At 36.3% G+C, this 13,630-nt stretch overlaps 1 protein-coding gene across 3 annotated transcripts in view; it reads right to left on the bottom strand.

Moving 5' to 3' along the window:
* LOC131425267 (uncharacterized) overlaps nucleotides 1-13,630 on the bottom strand; it is a 45,971-nt gene that overhangs the window by 2,964 nt on the left and 29,377 nt on the right. The window contains exon 1 of one of the 3 annotated variants that reach the window (XM_058587014.1): nucleotides 5,734-5,915. The exons of 1 other annotated variant lie outside the window; for it this stretch is intronic. The gene's annotated coding sequence lies outside the window, so the exon portion shown is untranslated. Of the gene's footprint in view, nucleotides 1-5,148; nucleotides 5,676-5,733; nucleotides 5,916-13,630 lie in introns of those variants that run through there. One more of the 3 variants, XM_058587015.1, reaches the window with a different exon arrangement.

Raw genomic sequence — 13,630 nt, forward strand, 5'->3', positions numbered from 1 at the left:
ATAGAGAGAATATCTTCGTATTGGGACATAGTTTTGCGAATATAAGGATCGATGACGCTTGAGGAAAGATAATTCACACGCACATAGTGCACATTGTTGTTGTCTTTGCGAATTGAATTGCATCCAACTCTTTATAAAACTGGATGTAAACAACATTTGTCCTATTGCATTGAAGTAAATTCACACGTTTAATGTCAGGATGCATTTGCTCCTTAAGCAAACCTTCAAGTTCTCGTATCGAATTTTGCACTGCCTGAAATCAACAGCGGTAGCTTTTGTTCGTTTGTTCACTCATTTCGAGATCGTTCTATTGTTCACTACACAATACTGTACTTGGTTTCTTCCGTCCCGAACGTAAGCGATTTTGTTTTATCGACTAACTTGGATGAGATGTGATTTGTTTGGATTGGGGGCTAATTTAGCGAATATGGTGGATGCGATACCCAAGTTGCAAACATTGTTCTTGTATTGTATTTCTTAACTCTTCTCGCAACGATTGTGTAATTGGAAAAGTGCACTCTGCTTGTATGATATGCAACAAGTTTCTTGTTTGATAGGTTTCACAGCATTGATATTTGTTATAAAACCGGATATGAAACTGTTCAAATGAACATAGCGCCTAGTAAGCAAATAAAACCGAGTTAGAACATAATCCTTTCAGGTTTTTAAGTTTGTTTCATAAGCAGTAATAATAATGATTTTCACATTTGTTACAAAAACACGTGAAATCACTTGTCTAACATACCCAACAAAAATAATCGTTCTGTAGCAAACGTGAAACATACCAATTATAACATGCTCTAAATGCTACTTGGGTAGTCATTCGAATTTCAATTCATAAAGTCAAGACTTCGAAACGACCGATTTTAAAAATCATTACATTCCTTTAGTGGAATTTGCATGGCTAGTAATTTGATCTTATTGACACTAATAATCCTTCCAGATCGGGGCCCGAACATACGACAACGGGTTTGTAAGACCAGCACCCTATGCATTGAACCGTCAACCCGGGACCTTCGATTTTGACACGGTACAATTGATTAGCTGTTAGAAAATACGGCACCCGATTTACAAACATTTTTTTTGTCATCAAGTGTTCATGCAAATTTGTGAATTAAAAATACTATTGATATCTTTACGAACTCCTGCAACTTCACTTTACGATTTCTTTGAATAACTTTTGAGAAGATCATTCAAATAACAGCCTCATTCGGACCACCAGAGCGTGGTGCATCGTCGATGTTTTCCTGAAAACGATTAAACTTAGCATACCAGTAAATAATGAGTGATTTGCTTGGAGAAGAACCCGAGATTCTTTACTGCAGAGTAGTTTTTTCATTAAAAACCTGTTTCAATCCACGTTGTGGTGTGATAAAGTCTCTCTCATATTACTCATATTCTTATAAACATTACTGTTACATTCAGGATTTTTAACGGAGGTATACACGGTTTAAAATTTCAAACACTCTCCATCCCGTAATTCTGGAACCGGGCATCAGCTCCGGCGATCAGATTCCGATAAAACTGATAAACTGAGCAGTCTATACCATTTGTCTATCGTGGAACGGATAAAAACATCCCTAATTTTTTTTTCTAAATGAAACTGCCTGCTACAATATAAACCAGTGAATGAGATTTAGACAAAATAGTAAGTCCGATCTGGATAGAATTCGATGGCGTTCTATGGGAAAGTACGAATGTGAAAAAAGGTCCTGTGCATATTTTTCGCACATACACACACAGGTATTTGGCGCACTCGACGAACTGATCCGAATGGTATGTGACATTCGGCTCACAGGGCTTCGATTCAAAAGTAGGTTTTCACAGTGATTGCACATCCTTTCTAGATGAGAAAGGCTAAAGCAGTATTTTATTAACACACGAAATTTTTTTTTGTCTTTCGCTATAGAAAGGTATTGCTGGAAAAAGTGACTTTCGAACGGAGATTTACATTGTTATATACTATTCCACTCAGCTCGACGAGATCGGAATATGTCCGTGTGTGTACTTTTCAAAGATTTGTTTTCTCGGAGATAACTGAACTGATTCCAACAAATTTAGGCTCGTTTAGAAGATATTTTTGGTTCATTGATCAAGTTAAAAGATCAAATAGCTGTAACTTCTGGTTCCGGAGATATAATGGTATGAGTGTTTTTAACATGTTCACGACAAAACGCGTTGTTTTTTGCCACTCGATTTTCTCAGTGATGACTTAGATAATTCTGACAAGTCTAAGCTTATTTGAAAGCTACTATTGATATGTGGAATAAGTTCAAAGATCAAATGGCTGTGATTTTTGGTTCCAGAGGTATAGTGGTATAAGTGACGTAACCTACAAAACACGCTGTTTTTTACCAGCAGATTCTTTCATAGATGACCAAGCCGGGTTGTACAAGTCTAGGATCATTTGAAATCTAGTTTTGAATTTTGGACGAAGCTTGAAAATCAAATGGTTGTTACTTCCGGTTCAGAATATATAAAAGTATGAGTTTCATCGGCTAAATTTTCTCGGCATTTTTCATCGGCTAAATTTTCTCGAAGATGACTCAACGAATTTCGATAAAATTGGGCTCATTTGAAAGTTAACAATGTCAATCAAATTTGAAAAGGTTATGGCGAACATATCCGGTACGACAGATGTAATGTTTTGTGAGACGTAATCGACGTGTTTTGGAATTCATCAAACTCGAAGATGAAAGAATTGATTTCGAAAGGTTATTAAAGAGTGTATCGATAAGTAGTTAGCAACATTCAAACAGCTATTACTCTGAAATGGCTTAATTTTTTGCAGAGAGTTTTGCGGTGACATGTTTGTTTACATGTCAATAACAGCTGCGCAATCGATTGGTTTCGATACGGTTTATCGTTTCAATGATGAGTCGAATTGATCCGGAAACGCGAAAGTAAATTCTGCACACTTGGTGCTCAGAAAGTGGTGTCACGTACAGCGAAATTGCAAAACGGGTGAAAGTGCACCACACCAGTGTCAAAAATATTATCGAGAAGTTCGGTAAGACCCTTTCCATGAAGGATTTGCCCCGATACGGTAGGAACGCGGGTCCCAGCCAGCTCGGCCGGGACTTAAAAGTGGTTGAGTACATCAGGAAAAACCCATCGGCGTCGACACGGGATTTGGCCACGCAGTTCAACACCAGCATCGGGATGATTCAACGGATCAAAGTTCAGAACTCCCTGAAAACGTACAAGAAACAGAAGGTGTCGGAAAAGTCTCTGGTACAGCAAGTTCAGGCCAAAACAAGAGCGCGAAAACTGTATAACCGGATTCTACAGAATAAAGACGGGTGCATCCTGATCGACGAAACCTACGCCAAGGAAGACTCTCGAGCGCTGCCCGGACTGCAATATTATACGAAATCGGTGTACCAGGCCCTGGACACGCTGACACCACGGTGGCGATGGAAAAGTTTGGGCAGAAGGTGTTGGTCTGGCAAACAATTTGTACCTGTGGTTTGCGGTCGTCGATTTTCTTCACGAAGGGCACAATTAACGCCAAGGTGTACGAGGAAGAATGTTTGAAGAAGAGAATGCTGCCACTGTACAGAAAGCATAAGGCTCCCCCTCTCTTCTGGCCGGATTTGGCTTCAGCCCACTACGCCAACTCCGTTTTACAGTGGTTGTCAAAAAATAATGTACAATTCGTGGAAAAGGACATCAACCCACCGAACTGCCCGGATCTTCGGCCAATTGAAAGGTATTAGGCAATTGTCAAGCGGCACTTTCGAAAGGAAGGAACAGTGTCCCAAAACATGCAGGAGTTAAAAAAAAAAACTGGACAGCTTCCACCAGGAAAGTCACAAAAGTAACTGTGCAGAATTTAATGAAGAATGTCAAGTCCAAAGTGCGAGCGTTTCACAGAAACTAGGATTTTCTTCAATTTATGCAATGTAATTTTTCTACAATATATCGAAAACTGATGTCAAAATATGTTCTTTTTTCTTTTTTTATCAATGTTGCCAACTACTTTTCGATACACTCCTTAGGTTATTTGATATGCTCTCAATACTAATGGCCGAAGATAGAATGTTACAATTATTTTAATGACAGAAACATTACACCACTAGATGGATTAAGAAGGGTTTTTTTTGCAATGTTTGAAATAATCGAATGTAATGTAACTTTGACAGATGACATCTGATGGTTGTCTCACTAGAGGGATCTTCGATTGGCACCCCGGACTGTCTCTCAGATCGGAACTCATTGACCGATGTGTTTAATGCCTCAAGCAACATCGACAATTATCACCATTAGTTCAGTGTAACAAAATATTAACGAATATTTCCGTAGGATCATCCTGCAAATAATAATAATTTTATGGCTTGATGAGAAATAAATTTTTACACCAATAAAACAATCCAACTAAAACGAATAAATCGTTAAACAAAATGGTTTTTCATAGGAGTTATCTATACCTATACGTTCGATATTGTTCTTAGTAGTGTCTTAGTTCCGGCTGCTCATTGACAGGTTCTTCTTTATTTCGATTGCGATATTTAAAATCGAATTTGCCGTAACAATAAAACGTTTTAGCTTTGAAACTATTCGACACAGTTCCGGTTTAAAATTGAACTTGTTGGTTTTAGGCTAGTTTTCAACAGTCCAACTAATTCCAAGTTAGTAACTTCCAAATCTTCAAATCAACAATACTGTCTTTTTTGCTGTCATCGACGAAAAAATGAATTGAAAAAGCATCCATTGCATATTCACGTCAATTTTACAACACATATTAATCCGTTCAATCAGCGATCCGCTATAGAGATGAAACACCTATAATAAGACATATAATTTTTGAATGCAATGAAAATCGTAAAATATTGATTCACCTTGCCGAATTGTATGCTTTTTAATTTGCATTGTTCTTTTTCAATACTATTGGTTTTTACAGAGTCAAAAACATCAAATTATTGAAATTTAAAACCCTATTAGTCATTAAAAACTATTCAACTAGTAGCATCATTAGTAACTATATGTCTCTTAATAATTAAACAGAGGAAACCCAACGCAAAACTTGACTTTGCAGAAAATTCTTTAGTATACAGGTCAATTGCATGGCTATAGTACTACCATATCGGGACTCGAACATACGACAATTAGCTTGTGATACCAGATAGAAAATCACAGATACTGTACACGATTGCTTCATTAGGTACCAAAGATCCATTCGATATTGATGAGATTATCACAAACCACTATTTTCCCACTTTATTATAGTTGCACACACACACACCGGTTATGTTTTTTCGTTGTCAATTTAAAACATTTCCCGTTTGTTTCCTTTCAACAACTGTGCTCTTTTCATCACACAGCTCACAATGAAACTGAAAATCCAATCAATGCTGCCCGTTATCCTTGATCCACGATTCTGTCGGTGACCGGTGCCGGTGGTAATATCCGGAATTAGTTTCATTTTTTTTTTTCTTTTCGCTACACTTGAGGCTTATTTCCATCGTCGGTCCATTAGTCTGGTATACTAAGTTTGAAATATTACTACTTTCAGCAGTCAACTTTTTCAACTAAATAACGATCGTGTCACAGTAACCTCGAAATTCTTTGATTTATAGCTCGGCTCGGCGATGACAAGTAAAATGTGCGTGTCAACAAGCCTCGAGCCACCAAACACTCGACTAATGTCAGGTGTCCTAAGTACAAGAACATTATATATCAGAATCTTCAAAATTTAATGCAATCCCATTTGGGATACCACATCCGTTCTACCTGTCAAATACGAGCCACTTTGCCACTGGCTGACGCTGCGCGCGTTGCAGATCGGTCAACGGTTCGGATCGTAACTGACTTCACCGCGCGGGATGAATCTTGCTTCAAGCTAACCGCGGCATGCGCGTTCAAAGCAAGCACGTGCTACACAAGTTTAGAAGATTGAGCAGTTTTCCGTTCCTTCTTCCACCACAACAAGGCAGGCACTAGGCTCGAGACTCAGCGGTCGCCGGTGCTGGCACTGGCGCAGTAGAGGCAAGTCAATAGCAGCTATCAATAGCCACAATTGACGACGCTTAGAGTTGTGTGAAAATTGGCGATAAGTGACGAGGGGATCTTCGATTCGATTTTAATTTCTTAGCTTTTAGTTAATATATGTCACTTTAAAAACCTTCATTTTTTTGTGAACTTGAGCATCGTTAAAACGACTTTTTGTATCGAAGTAATTAAATTTTCGGGCTAAAATCTACGCCAAAGTATCTTGTGGGGAATAATATTTGTCACGATAGTATAAAGTGCATAATCTCATTCGAAAAATATTTATTTTTTTTTGTTTTATTTTATCAATATTTTGAATGCAATGTGTGTTTGTTATATTGTTTACTACATTAAGAGCAATGAAAGCGTCCAATCGTTCATTTTCAGAGCTAAAGGATTCCTTAAGACCCGTGATAGATCGCCTGAGGTTTCGGTCCGGAATGTGTTGGCAAATCGGTATAGTTTTTATATGCTTCTCATCTATAGGTACTTAGAAACATCACTTTACAAGTTTAATCCGTTCTTGTTTCTTCCTCTGAAAGTTTGCTCCAACAATGCTCAACACTAACACCCGCTCGTTCGTCCTCATCCCACGATTGTCCACCGCCTTCCTCCGAACTAATTTGATCTTAATTATGAGCAAATCCCACACTAAACCATCTAGATATGGCAAAATTCTGGCACGACACCCATGGATATACATGAGATATTACATGCGTGATCGGTATAGCAAATGAACTATTTTTCACTTTTTCACTCCAGTCTAATTTTTCGAAAAAGGCGTTTGTGTTTTTAGCCACATTATTTTCAAACAATCATAACTAGAAATCTATAGTTTCTCCAAAAATATATGCCTAAGAAGAAGTTGTAGATTATCAATTGAACTTTCTAAAAAAAAATATACATGCTGAAAAAACATATCTCCGATTTTTCGTGAAATCGAAAATGAACTGTATTTTTCAAATTTGACACGATTTTTTGCCTTTCTCATATATAAAGGCTATACAATCACTGCAAAAATCTACTGTTGAACCGAGGCCTGGAGGGCCGAATGTCGTATACCATTCGACTCAGTTCGACGAGCTGAGCAAATGTCTGTGTGTGTGACAAATATTGTGTGACAATTTTCACAAACTTAGATTCAAATGAAAGGTCTCACGGTCGCATACAAAGTTCCTGAATGTCATTTCGATCCGACCTCCGCTTCCGGAATTACAGGGTGATATGCACCAAAAATGTGAAATTAATATCATTTAATTTCCTCGAAGATGATTGAACCGAGTTTCACAAATTTAGACTCAAATTAAAGGTGATTAATGGTTCCAAACAAAGTTCCGGAATTTCATATGTATCCATTTCCGGTTCCGGAAATGTGAAAATAATTCCTCCAAAATTCAAATCGTCATTGAGAACCGTAAAAAATGTGTAGGTCATATTAGTGCATGGTTGAATGAATTGAATGTCACTATGCCGATATCCAGCTTTCGGTACCGGAAGTACCGGCAATAATAATAATAATAATAATAATAATAATAATTATAATGGAACTCACTTCACTTTCTCACATATGATTGAATAGATTTCCCCTAACTTAAATTCAAATGTAGTGTATGTTGTAGTATTATGCAGCAGAAATCTTCAAAACTATTTTCTTAACTTTTTTAAATTGTAGTATTTCGGGGAATTTCTGTTGTAATATGCAAGAAAAAGTGAAAATGAGAAAGGCGTCATTACACCACTTGGTGGATTAAAACAGGTTTTCAAATTTCACATAACAAAAACCGTCAAGTTACCAGAAAATATTAAATGTTTTAGAAAGTTGGAGAGATGAGAAATAATAAAGTTTGCAGAGGAAAAACTTTTTAACAATTTACGAAACACGAGGTTTTTATAGGAATAAATGTATCTGAGCAATGAAATATTATTCTCCAAGCTACGTTCAATGAAAAAGCTCATAACGAGCTACATATCTTCCGATTTTTCGTGAAGTTGAAAACAAAGTTTATTATTCAAAATTCTCCGTTATTTTATCGCACGATATTTTAAAAATTTATATCGCAAAAAACGTTACAAGTTACAAAGTTTCAAGTAAACTTATAAATGTTTTAAAAAGTGGGAAAACGATGTTTTTATAAGAATAAATGTATCTGAGCAATGAAAAATTATTCTCCAAGCTAAGTTCAATGAAAAAGTTTATAGGGAGTTAGTTCCTAAATGCAGTCATTTTTTGAGATATATCGCTAGCTCACCAGACCAGTTCAGAAACGACTTTTGCTTTCAAGTCTAAGAGAAACTTTTCGACGATTCGAAGAGGTTAGTAACACTAAATTTCATTCAGTACATTTGCGGTGTAAAGACCAAACCAATATAAACTTCTCTATACTTCAGGTTGTCATAATTGTGACTTAATGGTTCACAGTCTCAAAAAATATTTCTTTCGAATTGATTGTAAAGCTCTTGAGTAGAAGATTGTAAATGAGAACTCTTTTGAACAATGGATAACTACTGATAAATGCAATTTAGAAATCCTAACAAAACCAGTTGATGATTTAGTAGTTGATAATTTAGTAACAAAACCAGTTGATGATTTAACAGAAAAACTAGAAAAACTCATGAATATATAAAAAGTATCAATTTCAATTTTTGGAAGACATAAAGCTTCATTAACTGAAGGAGAAGTAGCTGTAATTTGGGATTTTTCCAAAAAGTGTTCATTCGTTCTTCATGATGCTGTTCAAAGTCATCATTGGAACAATGATCAAGCAACAATTCATCCATTTGTAATATATTATAAAGAATCAAACATTTGAGTTTCGTTATAACATCAGAATTTTTGAAACATGACACAATTGCAGTGCAAGTTTTCATTTCCAAATTATTAAAGTTTCTAAAACAACGAATAAAATTAAAAAAGGCAACTTTTGTATCGGACGGCGCAGTTTCTCAATATAAAAATAGAAAACATTTCGCGAGCCTCTGTAAATTTAAAACAAAATACAACATTGATTCGGAGTGGTATTTCTTCGCAACCTCACACATTAAGGCACCACGTGTTGCAGCCGGTAGAACGTTAAAACGACTGGCAACGAGAGCTAGCTTGGCAAGAGAATATGAACATCCAATAACAAATGTGAAAACTTTATACGATTGGGCTTCTAAAAGGAATCAAGATAATTTCACAGCAATCTCGTTTGATTATATGTCACAAGATGAATATGGCGATAATGCTGTAGAATGGAAAGATATTTATCAACAAACAAAAATGTAGTATTGGTGCCGATGGAAAACAATAAAGTTGGTTTGCAGTACGACAATTGTCTTATTATTTTTCGCAAATTATATCTTCAATATTGTACTTTGCAACTTGAATACAGCCCGCCTTGGTATTGCTTATGGGAAACCGAACCTGATTTATAAAAAAATGTGTGTTTTTATAAACCAGCGATTTTCCTTCGATTTTGTTTTCAAAACATCTCAAAAACACTATTCGCATCGTTTTGATGTCAAAGAATAATTTATTCAAAATTTCATGAGGATTACAAAAATGAAGAATCCAGACTAATTTAAAGAAAAGGGCATATTCTCATGAAATATCAATTTTCTTGATTTAGTTCCTCATATATCTCACATTATCGTAACTTTACTTTTACCGGTTCGGATAGTAAATTGCAAACGACCTTGCCTTTACTTTCTGACACATCAGAGACTCGCATGATTCGTATCGCTAAGATGCCTAAGTTCGACTCCTCTGATAGAAAGTAAAAGTTTAGATACGAGAAGTCTTCTGCTTACTTAAATGACCCTTGTCACGTCTCACTTTTTCGCACTTTATCTTCACATACTTGTTCTTCCTTGGCTCTATAATTTCGTATTCTTTCTCCTCTCATAATCTCTAGTTAGTTTGATATCGCTAAAAACCGAAAAAAGTAAAAATTACTGACTGACTAGAAGTCATTAATAAAAACGTGATTAATCCACCTAGCAGTGAGATTATGCCTTTTTTCATCAATCCGCATGTGTTTTTTGCATGGATATTCTTAGTTGTTTTAGTTCTCATGACATTATTTTAATTATCGTCGTTTCAAACGGCAAATTGAGACTTTAATCACTCATTACCCTGTAATGCCGAAACTGCAAATCGTATCGAATTTCAATCTTAACGTATGACAATCGATTGAACATTCCATGAGATGTCGAAGTAAGTTCCACTTTAGAGTTTTTCGTCATTATTTATGGCACTTCCAGAGCCGGTATTCAGGAACTAGCATAACCCAAAATGAGTCGAATGGCCTTAAATTAATACGACAAACAATTTACATCTTCTATATCGGTATGAATTTTAAAAACTCATCATCTGTAATTCCAGAATCGGATAAAATTCACTAATTTTGTATGGGACCTTAAGTCCGGATTTGTATTTTGTATGGGAGCTGAATTTTTGTTTTTGGGGTTCAATTTGGAGAAAATGATCGAGAAATTTTGAGAAAATGATTGAGCTTTGAGAAACGATTCGATACTGGAACCGGAATTATAGAATCGGTGTAGCCAAAATCAGTGAAATTCACCTGAAGAGTGTGTAGACATCTTTGAGAAATTGTAGTGCGAATTAAAATATGGGGGTACATTTCGAATCCAAAAACGAATACCGCTAAAAATGAAATAAATTTATTTGGTAATCGACTATCCAAATCTGCCAACCCGATAAACCTGATTAATTTATATGAAATTCACATTTTTATGCTAATCACCCTGTATCTCCTGAACCACAAGTCGGATATGACTAAAAAGTAAGATGTTTTTAGGACCTCTCATTTGAATCATAGTTGATTCTTAGATTTCATTTGAATCTTAGATCGGTTCAGCCATCTACGAGAAAAATGAATTGCATTATTTTAATTTTGTTTACATATCATCCTGTAGTTCCGGAACCAGAGGTCGGAACCAAACATAATTCAGGAACCTTGTTTGGGAGTAAACGACTTTTCATATGAATCTGAGTTTGTAGAGTTTGTAGTTTATCCATCTCCGAGAAAATTGAGTGAAATTATTTGTCACACCCGCATTTGCTGATCTCGACGAACTGATTCGAAAGGTATATGGGTGTTATGCTTTTTCCAGCATTTATTGCTTTAATTAGTTTAAAACAATATAATTATGGAATTGCTTTCAACTCGAAAATTCTGCCATCATCTGGTTCACATATTCGAACGATTATGTTGCCAAAAACGAATCGTGCTAAAATCGGTCCGAGGCAAATTGTCATGAAAAGGGATGCTGTACACAGTCTTTTTGGTACTTAGAAACAATTGTATGTAACAGTACCAGACCTTTTATTTGCGACAAGTTTGATCAAAATCGGTCCAGCTATCTCTGAGATCTCGACCTCTTAGTTGACAACACATACACACACACACACACGCACGGACATTTGCTCAGTTCGTCGAGCCGAATCGATTGGTATATGCCTCGGAAATTTTGAACGAATTCTATACCTATTTTTTATATATAAAAAAAGGTAAAAAGTAAGTAAAAATTTACAGTCTGATAATGATCGATGATGTGTGGAATTTCCCAAGAGAGAATCGCAAGTTAACAATTATCGCTGAAATCGAATCGATGATTCGACTTGATGATTCTCATACTAGGTTGCAATATTCCAAAACCCTTGTGTGGAGCATTCATATACATTTTCATAGACACAACTTATACAAAGGTTATATACACATAGTTAGAATAAGCAGCAATAGTAAAATGATTCTGTCGCAATTATCCACTGCCCGTATAGAATCGGATCGCGAAACGAGAATAAGCGACCGTTTGTTGCTTCAGAGAGAATCCCCACAGTAGCGTGCTAACTCGTGATGCTCAGACAGGTCATCGAGAGAAATTCGCTCTCGCACTGGTGTCCATTCTATTTTAAATGAACCATGCCGGTTTTTTTGTTGCTGCGATGATATCCGTTTCTCTTTGATGCCACTGATTGAATCGTTTGAAGAGTTGGTAGAGAGCGTTTTTTGATGCGATAAAAGCCATCTTTGCTACCCTGTAAAATGCACTGATTTTTAGGATTAACCCCTTATCGCTCATGGGGAAATATTTTTCCCTTCTATGAAAATTGTTATTCTTCAATTATTATTAAATAGATGTGTTTTTTTACTGAATGTTAAAGAAACTAATTTTAAAACTGACAAATGTGTTTCTGAACGAATAAAACATAAAGAATTGTCAATTTTTATTGCACTAAAAAAAGTTTGTGCAAAACGACGCATAGAAAATAAAACACATAATAAATGTGTTATGTGCAACGTCCACATGTGCTAAACAAGTACACCAAATCGTTTCGTAGAATACTATAACTAACTATTTACTTTACTATTCTGATAATTAAAGCAATAAATCAAATTACGATCAGTTTTTGCAATGACTGAGCAGAAATATATATTGGAGAAACCAAGTGAAAGAAAAACTAACAGAAAAGATTATTTTTTTGGAAAAAGATACGCTCAGAGACAGGACTCGAACCTGCGTTCTTATGCATTCCGTGCATACGCGCTACCATTTCGCCACTCTGATCTTGCTTTAGCCACACTAAAACTCACAGACATAGTAGCAACGTACATCGAACATGGTCTACATCCTGGCCGTCACCCGACCGATCTTATATCCAAACATCTTCTCTGTCCATCAAACACTAGTCCTCTCGCTTTATACCTTATGCTTATTAATAAATCGTTAAAAACAATTGCGGTTTGATTTTCCGTAACAATCTGCTTCTGGTAGGAAAGGGCAGACAATCAATACAACCTTCATAGGGGTCTGTCGCTGACGATGTCCAGCCAGCGACTGGCACCATTAAAGAAGGTGACAAGCGATTATAAATACACTCTCCTACTCAATGCTTGATCGGAGAAATAAGTATAAAGCGAGAGGACTAGTGTTTGATGGACAGAGAAGATGTTTGGATATAAGATCGGTCGGGTGACGGCCAGGATGTAGACCATGTTCGATGTACGTTGCTACTATGTCTGTGAGTTTTAGTGTGGCTAAAGCAAGATCAGAGTGGCGAAATGGTTGCGCGTATGCACGGAATGCATAAGAACGCAGGTTCGAGTCCTGTCTCTGAGCGTATCTTTTTCCAAAAAAATCATCTCTTCTGTTAGTTTTTCTTTCACTTGGCTTCTCCAATATATATTTCCGCTCAGTCATTGCAAAAACTGAACTTAGTCATGGCGGCTTTACGTCAAACTAAAAATTAATAAATCGGCAAATTACGATATAATAAACCCAACTCTTCCTTCATTTATTTCTGAGGATCAAAGGGTACTTCAACTGAACGATTCAAATAAAACGATAGATTTTTAAACTCAATTTCGTTGGGTTCATCGAAACACCCCTCGATACTTCGTTCTCTCGAAAAAAAAAACTTGCGCTAGTGATAATTGTTCACATAGCGAGGCGATGGCACGGCAAGTGCTAAGCTTTTCATTCAACTTTTTGCAATACAACTAAACGTAAAGGCAATACGGTTTGCTATTTCAGAATTAACTCGCCATGCATTAGGTGTATGTTGTGGAATGGGGAAGGTACGGTAATGCGGTTTCATCGGTACATTCACAGGCACTGCGTGTATTGGACAATG

The sequence above is a fragment of the Malaya genurostris genome, chromosome 1 (genome assembly GCF_030247185.1).
Source record: "Malaya genurostris strain Urasoe2022 chromosome 1, Malgen_1.1, whole genome shotgun sequence".
Taxonomy (NCBI): Eukaryota; Metazoa; Arthropoda; class Insecta; order Diptera; family Culicidae; genus Malaya; species Malaya genurostris.